General features: G+C 40.0%; 1 protein-coding gene across 1 annotated transcript in view; it reads left to right on the top strand.

The window, feature by feature from the left end:
- Window positions 1-13775, top strand: part of grin2da (glutamate receptor, ionotropic, N-methyl D-aspartate 2D, a) — a 274878-nt gene that overhangs the window by 81387 nt on the left and 179716 nt on the right. The window lies entirely within an intron of this gene.

Here is a 13775-nt window from a genome sequence, read left to right as displayed (position 1 = left end):
TATTTCATACCTTCACACCACTGGGGTGCACGGTATATGAGAGTAGAAGTGTGTGGCAATAACCCCCACACAGAATAGAAACCCACAACATGATAAGGAAAGTAATTTCCTTACACCTGTTTTTTCTTGTTCGATGAAGAAATACAGCTGTGCACTTTTTATATTCAACTTTCTCACAGTCACGGACGACTGACAAGGTTTCCTCATTGACTAATCATGAAATGTACAGTACATCATCCAAACTCAACAGAAACAAAATAAAACTCACACAAACCATTTTGGTTACTCTTGCTAGTAATGTACTTAGTAAATCCATTGTTCCAACATTCACCAGTTGTGAGTGGTCAAAATAAATCCCTAATTTAGCAAGTTCCCCACAGTCTCTCTCTGCTGTTGCTGGTTGCCAGCTGTTTTCAGTCCTGTAACTTCTCCCTCCACCACTAGGTGTCTTTCAGTCTTTCAGCTCAGTTCCACCAGTAGAGACTGGAGACTGTGCTGGTGGTGTGTGCTGTGCACTACATACAATAAGTATAATAGAAAGAGTGTGCCTATATTTATTACAAAACTGAAAAACATACCTTTGGGATTTCTAAATACCCTGGTATAAACAGGCGGGTTTTCATTTCAGATTTGGGCAAAACTTAAGGGATATTTTTGAAATGTTGATTAAACACAATTGCAAGATGACTGTGTTTCCACTGAGTGATGTTAAGTGACTTCTCCTCCTGTTCCTTTTTACAAAATACTCGTTACCCTGGTAAAATGTCTATTTATTTTATATACAAATTATAGTGCATTACTGTTCATAGGTAAAAGCACAATCAAACAGCATGATTTGAAACAAAATCAGTTGAAATTATTTTTTTGGAATTATACTTAATATGCTGAAATGCAAAACAAGCATTAAATCATCCCTTATTAGCAAACACATGAATAAAATGAGGTGCAGCATATTGGAAGTCGGGGCGGTAAAGAAGCAAAAGCAGCGAGTCATTAGTGAAAGGTTACAACCGCTGCCTTCTATACTTGTGTAAATGTGATTGGACGTTAGAAGTCAGCAGGTGGCCGAGGCAGCTGATTCCCAAAAAGATACCCTTGATCTCAACTCTCTCTGACACACACACACACACACACACACAAGAAAAATCATCGTTTGCAGTATGTCTGTATGGTTATAATAAGCCCCCCCCCCCCGGCTTATTATGAAGCCAAGGAGTCATTTGCCCCGCTCCTACAGAACAGGACACACAGCAGGTTGCTGCCTGTGATGATGGTTTGCAGCACGGACTGCTCATGGCTTCCTACACGTGTCCGTGTGATGTGTGGGTGTAATTGCATGCAGTGTGTGTGTCCACGTTCACGCTCTGTTTCATGCCCTATGTTCATTTATCCATGCCTTTGATATGCTGATATGTATGCATGCAGTGTATTTTTGTGCTTGTGTGTGTGTGTGTGTGTGTGTGTGTGTGTGTGTGTGTGTGTGTGTGTGTGTGTGTAACGTGCAGCCGCAGATTTATAGGCATGCCTCCATGCTCTCCAATGATGTGGGACTGAGCCATGAATCAGCTCAGCCTGTAATGAATTCTGATGGCCCACAGGAGAGGAAGAGGAGGAGAGGGAGAAAGAAAGATGGAGGAAAAAAGGAGGGGAGGCATGGTGAAGAGGATGAGAGAACAGGACCAAAGGAAGGAGGAGAGAAGAGGAGAGTAGGTCTAGAGGAGAGAGGAGATGGTTGAAAGAGGAAGAGGGAATGCACAGGAAGATAAAATCGAGATGGAAAGAGATGAGGGGAGGAAGGAAGCACATTGCGAAGCTGTGGGTCCATTGATTTATCGCGAAAAAACACAATTCAGTCCTCACACTCAGGGTCCTTAAAGGGGAAAATACCACATTTACTCTCTCGCTTCTACACATTGCACAAACATGTTTGCTGTTACCAAAGAAACTGTCACTATTTCTTCACATCTGACCACCAGAGATGGCACAGTAGGTGAAACTATGAAGAAACTGCATCTGCATATTTTCTAGGCATAGGAAACCATTAAAAACATGAATGAGAAGATACATCCCAGCACAGCTTATAAATGATCTTGTTTGGAAGTCTTTCAATGAGAGGGTGTGATGTTGGGTAAAAAATGTCGTTTTTTAGGTAGAGTTTCATATTTTATCAAACATTTTTGCTACTTTCCATATAGCTTTTGGTTTCTATTCATTGCTTTATCAAAATGAAATGGCAGACGTGTTATTGAACATCTAGTTTGTGTTACATCTTATTGAGCTTGACAGAAAATGACACTGACAAAATGTTAAGCAGTCTTAATTTGTAGAAATTGCTCTCAATAATGGAAAGGCAAGTCACCTATATGTGGAAGTGTCAACATATGAGGGATTTCTCGGAGGTAATAGTCTACGATTTCACAGAGGAATTGTGGATTCAAAACTTCGGATGATCCACTCAACTTTTTAAGAGCTATGTGATGCAATAACAGCTCTTGTAGCACCTGCTGCATCATGAGGGAGCCGGTTCCTACTGTCAAGTGCGTAGCCATAGCATCATGTGACCTATAAAAAAAAGTGCTTCCGTTGCGGTTTTGTGAAATATGGCTTTTTCGAATTGCCCAAAATACCACCTCATGAGAGTGTAAACTTCTTGCAAATTTTGGGTTAAAATACATGTGTAATGTTAATGTAAAGTGTGTGATGGATGGATGGATGTAGGTTACTTAATGCTGTGTTAAAAAGCATTGACCTGTGGTTTCACACAGGACACACAAACAGTGGGCTCTTAGGTGAAAGTCTGTGTTTGTTTGACCAATCCATTTCCACTCCCTCTCGCTCTGCGCAGACTCTCTTTCTCTTAATACTACATGAGTTCTGAGCATCGAGTGTTAGGGCAGATGGGGTGACATTGGAGTTTTTTAAGAGCATGGTGCATCTCATAAAGATGCGAAAGGGTACCCATGGCGCGGTATCACACTCCCAGGTGTGTGACAAAGCGTCAGTTTAAAAGCCTGAAAATGAGAACAGGTTGCATAAAACTCCTGTGAAATCCCTCACAGCTGCTGGTTTCCAAAGACTAACCAAGAAATGCAAACCGAGTACAAATTTCACAATAAATATGAAAGCTTTACTTTCTTTGTAGCATGAACTATTACAACCATCATTACTGAAGTAGGCAGAACACAGTAATTCATATCACTGCAGTGCTCAGTGGGACAAAGAAGACCAGCTGTAGAACCAGCGTGAGAGTTCTTTAAAAAAAAAAAGCCATATTAAAAAAAAAAAACCTACAGTAACATGAAACTCCTGAGCACCATAAGTAGATGTAATTTATACGCAGGGGAGCTGCGCTCGCTCTGCCCTCGGAGTGGGAGGCTCAAAGCTCCCCAGGATGTGTACTGTACTTGGCTTTGTGGGTAAGCTGACCTAAATTGATGTTGATTGATCGTAATGTAGACTCCCGACCGCTCCCTTCTGCCCCCTCATCATCTACCCCGCGTCTGGAGGAATATCTCTGCCACTGCATTTCTACACGTCTCCGTCCCTTGTGCTCTCTCTGCTTTCTATCTGCTTTCACTCAAGTCTTGTTTAATGTCTCCCTCTCTTTCTTTTTCTTCTGCATCTATAGGCTGTGTCTTTGTAGCTGAGGGTCTGTTAACAGTGGCCATTATTTCCCTCACCCTCATAAATCACACTACCCACATGCATTCCCATAAGCACAACGAGCCCAATCACATGCAAGAACAGAACAGATTCGACAATGCACATGTGCACCTGTAAAGCTTTGTTCAGCTCTTTATACAGAGCATTGAAAGAGTTTAAATGTATGAGCTTCGACAGTCTCTACAAAGGATTCAGTATTTACTTTCACACAGTTGTAGATGTTTCAAATGCTCCAGGTCTGGATCATTCCCCGCGTCTCAGGCAGCAGAGTACTGATTGACAATCAATCATGCATTAGCAGCCTTCACACAAGCACAGACAAAAAAAAAAAAATCCATCTCACCAGCACCGCAACGTGCTAAACTCACAGTATGCTCCAGCCTCTACCCCTCAAGCAGCCATTTGACAGTGTTTCTTGTTCTTGTCCATCCAGAGGGTGTTTGCGTAGGGTGCATTTTGTTTTTCCAACAACAGCTTTATTCGCATGCAGATTTTGACACATTCGCTGTCACTGCAGCTGTTCATCTCACATTTTACATGCTAGTTTTGATTAAGGACCATTAAAACATCAAGTCCAGTAGCTTATTTTATTTATTAGCTCAGCAACACTTATAACCATTCAGATTTTAATTTCATCAAACTCAATGAGGCTTGGGCGCACCAGCATGAGAAACAGCACATTTCAACACAAATTTAATGCATTTCAAAGGAATTGCAGAGATCAACTGATAAGCGTGTTGTGAATAAGTAAATATGTGCAAATGTTTCTCACCATGTTCAGCTTTAGTAAGCTATGGCAAGCCAATTTTTGCCATTGAACAGTAGCTGTGTTGACTTATTCATGCATCCCCCCAATCAAGACACGAAGGTAGCAGAGGACTTGGTGCATAAAAATTCCCCACAATGCAGTAAACCGCAGTAAAGGAGTTCAACAAACTCCGGACGTTCACCCAGGAGCCCACTGTTGTCCTTTCTGAATGTAAAGCCAAACCATGATATTTATTTGGCTAAACCTAAATATGTACTTTTGTTGACACCCCAGCATTAGTTGCCATGTGCTTTTGTTGCCTAATCATAACCACATGCTTGTGTTGCCTAATACTAACCATGTGCTTTTGTTGATTTCCCGGCATCGGTTGCCACATTCTTTTGTTGCTGAAACATAAACACGTGCTATTGTCAGCATCCTGGCATTAGTTGCCACGTGCCTTTGTTGTCTAATCCTAACCTTGTGCTTTTTGTTAATATCCCAGCCTTGATTACCACGTGCTTTTGTTGGTTAAACATAGCCACGTGCTTTTGTTACCATCCTGGTTACCGCATGCTTTTGTTGCCTTATACTAACCATGTGCTTTTGTTGACATCCTGGCATTGGTTGCCATGTGCTTTTATTGCCCTATCCTAACCATTGGCAGGCATCTTGCCTAGATTACGCCTTTCACCATTTCCTCCATCTCCAGATCATGAAGTCACCTCATCTTCTACGTCACTTTAGAAACACGGATATGATGAGTATTCATATAAGAATGAAACATGCAAATGAAATGTATGTTTGGTTTGTAGAAGAGTACAATGCCGACATTATCTCCTGGCAACTAGGCTGAGCGTGTTCCTGTGCTCAGTTAATTTTAGACCTTTTTTAAAATGTAAAGTTGTAAAGAAAACTGGAATGTCCTGTAAGCTCTACTAGGAAACAAAAATCTGATAAATAAAACCATTTTTGTCAGATTGTCACTTTGATTAATGATGATAAAGGTTATTATCTCATTCTCTAATCTTCATAAATGTTCTAGTTACATTTTCCTCATAATCTCACTGCTGCAGTGACCCATTTTTCCATCAGCATCATTAAAATCTCATCTTGTTTTATGTCATCTTATCGTTTCACAGGACAAGATTATCTTCTCTGTATCGATTAAAGTTAACATGTGTGCCGCAGAGCGTTGGTGTGTCTGTTTGTGTGGAGAAGAACTACCGAAAAGATTTTCCCCCCTCCTAGCTTTCTTTGTGAAGCAGAGATGGCTTTCAACAAGCCCAAACCTGTCTTCAAACTGAGGTGGTAATAATTTACCACTGACCCCAACATCACATGGATGTACCACTCTCAGAAAATCACTTGCTGGATCTTTTTTTTTTATTATTTATTTATTTTTTTACCTTGAAAGGACAGGCTGTACCGAAATATGAGGCTTTGAAGCTTTGAATGAACTGGTACATTGTGCACTGGCCAAGCACGGCCATTGAATGAAATAGTACAAGAGCAAACAAGAAAATATTGAATTCAGTTGAGAAAAAAAAAAAAACCTATATACAAAATACTAGTGTTGCATGTAGCAACACCATAGACCTAAAAGTAATGGATATGGCCACCTTGACATCACCAATCGGCTTGTAGACTCACGTTTTCACCAACACATTGCAGCGTTCCCCAGCAATGTTTGAGCCACCAAACCTGGGTGCTTTTCACCAACCCACCCCTGCTTCCCAATGGCTTTTGTGCCACCAACCTTGAGTGTTTTCAGCCAAAACATGAAGCTTTTCTAACCATAACCAAGTGTTTTTGTGCCTAAACCTAAGCAACATCACTGTCACATACCATCACATCCAGACGAGAAGTGACCACCAGACTCCAGCACAAAAGTCTATTGTTTGTGAGACCCATCCACCACCACTCCAGTTCACCTTACTGGTGCCTTCACGCACCCTATATAACACCACTACCAGCAGCGTTTGAACCTGATGTAATACTGCTGCATGTCATGTGGATATGATAGGTTCGGCTGCATTTCCCAGCGATGTTTTAGCCATTGAAATTGAGTGTTTTTCGTCAAAACATCATAGCGTCTCCCAGCCGTGTTTTAGCCATAATACCTTGGTATTTTTCCTCAAAATATTGCAGCATTTCCCAGTGGTGTTTGAGCCACAGCACCTTGAAGTTTTCACCAACACATTGCAGCATCTCTCAGAGTCATTTGGGCCACGGAATTTGGGTATTTTTCATCGAATCATCACAGCATTTCCCGCAGTGTTTGAGCTGTGGAACTGAGCTGCGGCATTTGAGCCACGGAACCTGGTTGTTTTTCATCAACACATTGCCGCATCTCCTGGTAGTGTTTGGGCCATGGAGCTTTGGTATTTTTCACAGACACATTGCCCAGGGATGCTTGAGCTACCAAATCTAGGGGATTTTCATGACACATCAAAGTGTTTGCCGGTAGCATTTAAGCCACTGAACAGGGCAAAAAACGAAGTACCATAACCAAGTGTTTTTTGTGCTTGAACCTAACCACACCTTCACCATAGCATTATTTAAAAACACGTGCTAAAAATGTACAAATGTAACATACACATGGTTGACAGGAACAAACAATGATAACATTTTTTTTCCTGACGATTGAGTTGGCATACCACAACCATGGCTGTCTCTACAGTATGTGATCTCAAAGGCCTTTCAGTACCAGCTAAACAGACATTTAAATAATATCCAGACAGTTTTGGTTGCAGCATTTACAGTTTCCTCCAAATGGACATCCTACCTCTGAAGGCTGCAACGGTGCCAGTACCTTACCAGCTGTCTGGCTCTGTTGTTTGGCAGCCTGCGGCCCTCAGACCGCTTCACATTCTCTGCGTATCCAAGGCAGATGAGTGTCAACAGCTTGAGCCTGCACTGACAGCACAGCCAAGGCCAACAACATGACTAATGGCTGGTATAAAGGCTATGTAGAATAACATGTATGATTCACATACAGGTTTTCTGAGCAACCTTCATCCTTCATTACATTTTAATCTGCAGTGACTTTGACGCTGGAGACATCAAAATTTTGGTGCTAACTTGAATGTGTTTTTGATATATAGTTACAGTGCTCTTTCTAGGGTTTATTGGTAAGATATGAAACTCCTGATTTTGTTTATAGCACTCACAGAGACTTAAAATTGACAAAGCTCTGACAGTCATTCGGGAGAGCGTTTGTGGATTTAGGGCGCTCTTGGGCACTATAACAGAATCATGGGAGTGTTTCAGCACAATAAATCCTTTTTGACTTTCATGCAATATCTTCCAGCTGTTATGTCCAACCAATATAGCTCTTCATTCAGGCTTTAGGTCACCAACATCTCAGTTCAAGAATAATGTTGCAATTTTGCAAACACAAAAATTAACAAAATGAAAGTATCTCCTGCAATTTGTGCAATTGAATTCTGCAATTTTGTCCTAAAAATGGGCTCAAACTGGAAAAATGTTCAACCATATTTAGCAGATAACGCTTCAGTTATCTGCGATGCCTCATCTCTGGACATGGTCAAAAAACTCTCTTACATCTGCTGACAGCGACTTACTTTTAAATTTGAGAGTAATAACTACATGACAGAAACCCATAAAATGTTAATAAAAGTAATATCCTCACACCTATTTCCCTTGTCAAACAGAAAAAAGGCAACTTTAAGTCATTATAAAACACACTGAATTTAAACTCAAGAGAAACAGAATAAAACTCACCCAAACCGTCTTGGTTACTCTTGTTAGTAATCTACTTAGTAAATCCACTCTTCCAAGAAGAAGCTGCTCCAGTCTTTGCAAATAAATCCTTAATTCAACAAGTTATGTAAAAACATGTTGTTATTCTCCATGGCCTCCCTACTGTCCGACGGCTGTTTACAGTCCTGTAACTTCTCCCTCTCCCACTGTGCGTCACTATGTCTTTCAGCTCAAATGCCTGTTCCACCAGTAGAGACTGAAGACTGAGCTCTGGTGGTGCGTGCTGTGCACTACATACAATGAGTTTGATAGAAAGAGAAGCAGTTGTATTAAAAAACATACCTGTGGGATTTCTAAATACCCTGGTGAACCATAACACTGGGATACCACCCAAACCCATCTCAGGTTGCCCTTGCCATGTTATCATAATTTCTGATTTAATAGTAGTGTCTAAATGTCAAAATGTATTCAATCTGTAGAGGTGTTCATTTTTTGCCTGTAACACCAGAGCTTGTATGCTATCAGCCAGTAATGCAGAGTAAAGTTTTATATCTGTTTCATGAGTGAGATATTTAGGTATTTTTTGCAGAGTGGGAGAGGAATCTGTAGAGTGCATATATAGCCAGCCTTTATGCAATACCGGGTCCTCTGACGATTCAGAACTTACCTCTTTACACCATCTACCTCCAAGCTGATTAGGAATTCAGCAACCTTAAGGTGTGCATATCCATCCATATCCCCCAGCAACAATAAACTGCCCAGTAAAACACTTTTGGGAATTACTGCAGTTTGTTTTGTCTTGGGTACTCGTCCTTACAAGCACATGCTTCACTTGCATGTTTGCATTGCATCAAGTTTGAGCCAGAAGCCTGCAACTGCTTAGCCTCTGCAATTCTTGGACCAGTTTTGAGTAATTATGTACTTGCAAATATCATCTGTGCTGCACATGTTTGTTACACATGGAAGATCTCAGCTTACATAGCAAATGCGTGTTCCTCTGGCTTCATTCAGCCATTTGTGAGTTTATGAAATGCTAATCCACAGGGACAAAGCAGAGGCAATGTGATGCTTGAGTGGAGTATCTTGAAGTAGCCACTGAGATGAGATGTACTGTACTGTACTCTTTTATTGACTACATTCCTTGTCAGCATTCAAAGAGCTCTGACATCCTTTGAATGGGTCAAGCCTGCTTGATTGAAAATGTTATTTTCTTCTCTTCTCAGTGCATTGGTTCAGTGGTTCACAAGGAAATTATATCTTTAGTAGGTGCTTGTTTTTATGCATACCCTAAAATACAGAATCACACTAGAAGAAGAGCATGTGTATATTTTATCATTACATTGTTGTGTGAAAAGTTGTTTGTTGGTGGAGCGACCTTTAAAGAAATTTACAATGTTAACTGCTGATGCGAGTGTGTCACTGAGGTCTTGAGACCATTGTTTTTTGCCAAAGGGGCCAGCCAAGTTGTCACAAGAAAATGTTGACAATGAACATTAGTTGCAAACCATGGTACCTTCCATGTCTGCTATTATTTGTAATGTATTATATGGAGCTGACTTTGTTATTGTGGGCTTGAAGGGATGGTGGTTGGTGTGACACCTGCCAAGCTGCAGACCACCATTTAAAAAAAAAAAAACAACATACAACAAAAGCAGCTGTTTTTTAGTGACTCATCACTGTGTTGCCAGCTGCTTTTTTAGCCTCCAAATGTGGATGTTTTTTAACAAGTGGTCACTGTGTTTCCAATAAGGATAGTGTAATGAAAAGTGATTGTTTTTGACTGCAACATTGCTGCATTTTCATCGTGGATAAGGCCATGAAAAGTTTTTTTTAATCGAGGCATTGCTGAATTTCCAGCAGAAAATATGGTCTCTTTCCAACCATTACCAAGTGGTTTTTGTGCCTAAAACATATACCTGTACCTGTACCTAAACCTGTATCCGCTGCATGAGGACGTGCAAATGTGATTTTTCTATGCTATGTAGTAACGAACAATGTAAACATTTTTTGCTGGTAATAGAGGTGCATGTGCTTGGCAGTAGAAAGGTACAGGATGTGTCTAACAGCTTGTTTAGTGCTCCTTATCACTGTATATACATGAGAACACCATTTAATCTTTATAAGGAAGATTAAGGTAAAAAAAAAAGTCCTCAGCAATGAAATCCGTAGACCCTAAGCTGAGCTGCAATTGAAGGTCTTGGATTTTCATCTCCTGCTTATTGTACCTTAGCAATGAGCGCTGACTCACTCCTGCCTCTGTTATTTCATCCATTGGTGAATGTCACATGGCTCTTTTCTGAAGCTGTAATTTATTTCCATGATCCCCTACAATTCTGCCTTTTCCATCACTGCCAGAATTGCACAAGAGTCGGGTTTTACTTGTCAGCAGAGATCTCAATTTCTCTCTCAACAGTAGCTTTAATAGAGCAGAATGCCACCTGGCTCGCACTGTGTTATCATCGCTGTATTACCCCCAAATAACACAACAAACAAAAGCTCAAAACAACAAAGAAGTTTGAAACCTTTTCTCGAGGTTGATGAAATGTGCTTCAGCAAAGTGATGAAATCACTAACTGAGAAGAGTTTATCTGAGGGGAAAGTGAGTACACACAGACAGGAAATCACAACGCCAAACACTGGAAAGTATTGAACATATAAGATTGATGGTATTTAAAAGTGTAAGAGAATTTTTCTGGTAAAGACACAATTCTCCTCTCATTTGCTTTCACTGGGAAAATCTGTTCTCACATTTTAGCAGTCCAGTGAGGCACTTTTGGAGGCATCAGTGCAAGGTGCCTTAAAGGGACAGTTCAGCCAGAAATCCAAAATACATATTTTTTGTATATGTAGAAATGTATCGTGGACACGGCAAGTGCCGTCTGGCCACATTCTCAACTGATATAGATCGTATGTGGATCATGCTGCAGTGGCAGGTGCCGTCTGCCTATCCACTGGTATATAACAACACAATGACTGGTTCTGTCCAGCCACGTTCTCCCCTGACGCCTTCCAGCAGTTTAGCATGCCTGTGCGCATGCCTATGGCTTTTGGTGTAGAGATCTTCCACCAAAAGCACTATAAAAGTGGCTGTATCTGTATTTGACAAGTTGGGAATGAAAACGGGCTGGTTATATGGATGGCAGGTTTAATTAGGTTGATAAAAATCCATTCATATGTGAAACTGCTCACAACAAGGTGTGTTGATTATCTTGAGTAACTGGGTCATGAATTTTTTTGGCACTTTTGAGCTTCATAAGCTGAGTGCCATCTAGTTCCATTATATTGACGTCTCGATGCCCAATATCTCCAACACTCAATAACTCACTCCAAAACAATCTAGAAGGAAAAGAGGGAAAATATGTATTTTTCATTTGTAGGTGAACTGTCCAGTAAAACGTGATCATAAAGCTCAAATCTGCATTTTTTTGTAACCTTAGTAGAATATCACGTGACTCATCTGTTCAAACACAAAGATTTGTATATTAATATTTGCTTTAACTTCTCCTCTTATTATTCTTTTGTTCTGGCACTCGATATTCTGTTGTGGTACAATTGAGCAATTTCTGTCATAGCTGAGTGGTTTCCTTCAACCGTGCAAAAGGTTTCTGAACCACACGCCTTCACACAGTGAAAAAAGTAATAAAAAGAAAGATAAGAAATCTGAAGACAAAGCGCTTCTTTGGGACTGCTAATGGACAAGCTGTTCAGATAAAATGTCTAGCAATGAACTTCACATCTGTGCTGTGCCCTGCATGTAAATGTTGTGTCTGGATAATGCTGATTGTTAGTTTGGTCTTCCAGTGCCACAGATTTTTTTTCCTGACATGTGAGGAGACTTGTCTTCAGTTAGTTTTTATATAAGCCTTGTGCTCTTGTGCTCTTGTGCTGGGACATTGTAGCCACTTTATTTCTATGAGCTCACTGCAGTAGTAGCTGAGAAGATGAAATCACAAATGGAGCAGAGATTCGGTGCCGGCAGAGCAGTGAAGTTGTGCGTGCGTCAGCTGTTTTCATTCATGCTTTAAAATCACTCTCATTCACAAGCTGTGTGGTTATCAGCTGACAGGCAACATCCAATCATATACATGCAGGTGTACAGCATGGCTTTTACAGCCTGACATATTCTGATATGCTCATGCCAACACCTTTTACTGCTGCAGCTCCTTTAATACTGTTCATCAAACAAAGATTTTATATAAATGTGTAAAATAATACATCATAGCCTTTTGCTATAATTACTAAATTCCTTACTTTAATCCTTTAAACCTGCATATTAGCTTGATTTTTTTTAAAAGCATGGAGAGAAGGCAATGAGCAATGGAAAGAAAACAAACAAAAAATAAACCCCAAAATTAGCAAGATATTAATAAAAGAAAATTACCTGAAAATGAGAAAAAACGGAAAGTGCTTTAAAAAAATATAGAATATATATAATTATGAAATTTTAAATATGTTAATCTGATAGTTATAAATTTAGTTTGTCCCTAGCTTTTTTCTGTCTTCCCTAGACATTTTACCCCAGACAATTTTCCCTAGCTTAATAATAATGCGACATTATCTGCATATAGATTGATTTAATGTATTACACCAACTATTTAGATAGCTGTGAAATAAATTGGCGTATTAATTAAAAAAAAACAAAAACACAACAACATTATAATATCCTTATATAACACAACAATTTTTTTACTTTGCAGTTATCAAAAGTTAGTGATAATTCTGATTGACAACTGTGGTTGTACAATAAAAACCAAAAGCACAGAAAATATTCACTGACTTCTCTTTTTTAATGTAGACTTTTAATTCAAATGATTCAAAATGAGAAAAAGCTCCACATTCTACACATTTTTGGTTCTAAAATACAATGACTTTAAAGCAAATGCAATTGCATGATTATATGCAGCCAGCTGTGTGAAATAATTTCTCATTAGGGATTCCTGCAGAAAAATGCAGAACTGAAGGGCAGCTGTGGAGATAATTCGTTGCTGTAATTTCTCCATTGTGATTTTTATTTCCTGTGCATTGTGAACTGCATTTGGACATTGCCATTATGTGAAATATGCACAGATTTTTTTCTCTATTATCAGAAACCAGCATGTATTGCAGCATGTTGCAAAGTGTCATTGTTCAGATTCAGAAGCACTGCTTGTCTTTTTTTTGTCTCTATTACACACAAACACACTTACACTCTTTCCCTCTCACTCTCATACATATGCAGGTCTCATTTTGTACCCTTTTGCTCTCCCGTACAAACACACACTGCATCTGTCCTCCCACTGCAGCTGAATCTACGCTCCTCTATCTAATCCTCTCTCCCTCCCTCGATCCCCCTTTGCCTCATCTTCTATCCCTCCGTCACCTGCTGGTCTTTCTCTGCTTCTTTATTCCGCTTGCACTCACCGTTTATTCCCTGCGGTGGTGTTCTTGCCTGTTCCTCTGGGTCTGTCCACACGCTGTGACTTAGACCCCAGTCTGTGCTGGATTGTAGAAAAAAAAACTAAATTTGTTAAAAATGAAAAACACTCTTCTGGACTGCCTGTCTCAAAGGAAATGAGTTGACCTGCATATGTGCTTTTTTCTCCATCTGCTGGCTTCTTTTTAAACAGAAACACTTGCTATGAATTCCATATGACACAGT

Source organism: Plectropomus leopardus, chromosome 17 (assembly GCF_026936395.1).
Source record: "Plectropomus leopardus strain MGB_pleo_1.0 chromosome 17, ASM2693639v1, whole genome shotgun sequence".
NCBI classification, from domain to species: domain Eukaryota; kingdom Metazoa; phylum Chordata; class Actinopteri; order Perciformes; family Serranidae; genus Plectropomus; species Plectropomus leopardus.
Note: the sequence above shows the minus strand (reverse complement) of the source record. Positions and strands in the feature narration are given on the sequence as shown.